We start from the raw sequence: 3,843 nt of genomic DNA, 5'->3' as shown, positions 1-3,843 counted from the left end.
CGGCCCCGTTTTATTTTTCCGGGGGTATCGTCCACCTAGCCGTGCTAAAAGAAAATTAATTTTACCAGAATTTGATTGATTTCTTTTTCCCTACGGAAACCGATACGGACAATAACTCTTGTGTGACGCAGTGCTCGCTCTCCTGCATTAAAAGCCCTTTAAATCCCAGAAACGGGCGGGGGGTGGGGGAATTACGCCCACACGCACGCACACGCACGCATGCCCCCACTCCCCATCGCCCACCGCGGGCAGGAAGACGGGGACAGGGTGGCCCTTGTATCAGACCCGCTTAAATCTCGAATCACCCCCCCGGTTCCCCACCTCCCCACACACCCCCCGGACGGGAGACGGCGGCAGCCCGGTCCAGCCGGACCCGGAGCACGGAGGGGCCGTCAGGTCTACCCGGCTCCGGGGCCGGCGGCGGCCGTCAGGTCTACCCGGCTCCGGGGCCGCCGGCGGCCGTCAGGTCTACCCGGCTCCGGGGCCGCCGGCGGCCGTCAGGTCTACCCGGCTCCGGGGCCGGCGGCGGCCGTCAGGTCTACCCGGCTCCGGGGCCGGCGGCGGCCGTCAGGTCTACCCGGCTCCGGGGCCGGCGGCGGCCGTCAGGTCTACCCGGCTCCGGGGCCGGCGGCGGCCGTCAGGTCTACGCGGCTCCGGGGCCGGCGGCGGCCGTCAGGTCTACCCGGCTCCGGGGCCGGCGGCGGCCGTCAGGTCTACCCGGCTCCGGGGCCGCCGGCGGCCGTCAGGTCTACCCGGCTCCGGGGCCGGCGGCGGCCGTCAGGTCTACCCGGCTCCGGGGCCGGCGGCGGCCGTCAGGTCTACCCGGCTCCGGGCCAGGCGGCGGCCGTCAGGTCTACCCGGCTCCGGGGCCGCCGGCGGCCGTCAGGTCTACCCGGCTCCGGGGCCGGCGGCGGCCGTCAGGTCTACCCGGCTCCGGGGCCGCCGGCGGCCGTCAGGTCTACCCGGCTCCGGGGCCGGCGGCGGCCGTCAGGTCTACCCGGCTCCGGGGCCGGCGGCGGCCGTCAGGTCTACCCGGCTCCGGGGCCGGCGGCGGCCGTCAGGTCTACCCGGCTCCGGGGCCGGCGGCGGCCGTCAGGTCTACCCGGCTCCGGGGCCGCCGGCGGCCGTCAGGTCTACCCGGCTCCGGGGCCGCCGGCGGCCGTCAGGTCTACCCGGCTCCGGGGCCGCCGGCGGCCGTCAGGTCTACCCGGCTCCGGGGCCGCCGGCGGCCGTCAGGTCTACCCGGCTCCGGGGCCGCCGGCGGCCGTCAGGTCTACCCGGCTCCGGGGCCGGCGGCGGCCGTCAGGTCTACCCGGCTCCGGGGCCGGCGGCGGCCGTCAGGTCTACCCGGCTCCGGGGCCGGCGGCGGCCGTCAGGTCTACCCGGCTCCGGGGCCGCCGGCGGCCGTCAGGTCTACCCGGCTCCGGGGCCGGCGGCGGCCGTCAGGTCTACCCGGCTCCGGGGCCGGCGGCGGCCGTCAGGTCTACCCGGCTCCGGGGCCGGCGGCGGCCGTCAGGTCTACCCGGCTCCGGGGCCGCCGGCGGCCGTCAGGTCTACCCGGCTCCGGGGCCGGCGGCGGCCGTCAGGTCTACCCGGCTCCGGGGCCGCCGGCGGCCGTCAGGTCTACCCGGCTCCGGGGCCGGCGGCGGCCGTCAGGTCTACCCGGCTCCGGGGCCGGCGGCGGCCGTCAGGTCTACCCGGCTCCGGGGCCGCCGGCGGCCGTCAGGTCTACCCGGCTCCGGGGCCGCCGGCGGCCGTCAGGTCTACCCGGCTCCGGGGCCGCCGGCGGCCGTCAGGTCTACCCGGCTCCGGGGCCGGCGGCGGCCGTCAGGTCTACCCGGCTCCGGGGCCGCCGGCGGCCGTCAGGTCTACCCGGCTCCGGGGCCGCCGGCGGCCGTCAGGTCTACCCGGCTCCGGGGCCGCCGGCGGCCGTCAGGTCTACCCGGCTCCGGGCCAGGCGGCGGCCGTCAGGTCTACCCGGCTCCGGGGCCGGCGGCGGCCGTCAGGTCTACCCGGCTCCGGGGCCGGCGGCGGCCGTCAGGTCTACCCGGCTCCGGGCCCGGCGGCGGCCGTCAGGTCTACCCGGCTCCGGGCCCGGCGGCGGCCGTCATGTCTACCCGGCTCCGGGCTCGGCGGCGGCCGTCAGGTCTACCCCTTTTCGGAGCCCGTGGGGCCGCCTGCGGTACCCGGCGACCGCGGGTTGTTGGTTGCGTAGCGTCCGGCGATAAGGGCGGCCAAGTCTACCCGGCTCCGGCGGGACTTGGTCGCCTTGCCGGGGCCGAGGGGTAGACGTGTTGTCCCCGCTGCTTCGTCGGAGCTGCCGAAGGGGTCGCTGTTTTTCGCTGCCTCCAGTTACGTCATCGTAAAAGTCGGCGTGGTTGGCGCGCCTCCCCGGTGCGCAGAGGCGCCGCTCTTGGAGCTTGCCGGCGGCGGGGACGTGCCGGTCCGTACTATAGGAGCGAGCCGTGACTCGTCTCCAGAGCAGCGCTCGTCAGCGGCTGCAAGGCCCGCGGTTCTGCCAGCAAAGTGGGGTGCTCGGCGGCCGTCGTGGCGGTTCCCTCGGTGGTCCGGCCCAGCTTCCAGTCTCTTCGGTCCGGCCATCTCCCAGCGCTTGCCCGACAAGCCAGCCCAGCGTGTCCGAGGGGTCGGGAGCTGCGGAGAGCCGGAGCCGGCGGCCGGCTCCGGCGGCCGTTGCCGACCGGCACGAGGCATAAGGCCGGATCCCGCAGGGCAGGGCAAAGACTCGAACGCACCCAGCCGGGGCCCAGTGATGGTGAAGGTCACTGCCGGAGGCAGACGGCCGGGGGGCGTCGAGCCTGCCGCGGCTTACTCCCGGCTCCAGAGGGCCCGGTTGGTGGGACGACCGAGGTTGGCGGCACCTCGTCCCTTTGTGCCAGCCTTAAGCTGGAGCCCGCGAAGCGGGCGGAGAGAGCGGCGGCCGGCTCCCGGCCAGCCGAACGCAGACGGCCGGGGGGTGCCGAGCCTGCCGCGGCTTCCCCCCCCCGGCCCCCCGAGGGCCCAACTGACGGCGCAGGCGGGGCGGCGGCGTCCCGTTTTCACCGGTGCGAGCCCTCCGCGGGCAGCTGGTGGTGTCAGGCGGGCCCGGTGACGGGACTGCGGCGTGCAGGCGAGGCGGCGGCGCCTCGTCCTCGTTTCCCCCGGGAGAAGCGGTTCCCCGCGGGGCAGGGCAAAGACCGGCGGCCGGTGGCGGTCGCCGGCACTCGAACGCTGGAAGGCCGGGGGAGCCGAGCCTCCCTCGGCCCCGGGGGGCCCGATGATGGCAAAGGCGGGTGCTGGCACCGTTCCGGGGCAGAGGTGCCCGCGAGTGCCCAGCCCACCAGGGCTGCCGCCGGCTGCCGAGGGCCGTGTGATGGAGACGGGCAAGGTGGCGGCGCCTTGTCCTTTTTCTCCGGCCTTAAGCTGGAGCCCGCGAAGCGGGCAGAAACACCGGCAGCCGAATGCAGACAGCCGGGGGGTCTCGAGTCGGCCGCGGCTTGCCCCGGCCCCCGAGGGCCCGGTGATGGTGCAGGCGGGGCGGCGGCGCCTCGTCCTCTTTTTTGCTGGCGCGAGTCCTGGTAGCAGGAGGGCTCGCTGGGAAGGTCTGCACTCGTACGGGCGAGGTGGCGGCGCCTCGCCCTTCCGAACTTCTCCAGCCCTAAGCTGGAGCCCGCGCAAGCGGGAAGAAAAGGGCGGCCGGTCCCTGCGGCCGGCAGCCGAAGGCAAGTGGCCGCGGGCGTCGAGCCTTGAGCGGCTTTTCCCGGCCCCCGTTACCCGGGGATGGCACGGGTGAGGCGCGGTGCCTCTTAGTCTTCTTCGGCCTTCTCCTCCCCCGGGGTAAGCGGT

Source organism: Calonectris borealis, unplaced genomic scaffold, assembly GCF_964195595.1.
Source record: "Calonectris borealis unplaced genomic scaffold, bCalBor7.hap1.2 HAP1_SCAFFOLD_117, whole genome shotgun sequence".
In the NCBI taxonomy this organism is placed as follows: Eukaryota; Metazoa; Chordata; class Aves; order Procellariiformes; family Procellariidae; genus Calonectris; species Calonectris borealis.
Note: the sequence above shows the minus strand (reverse complement) of the source record.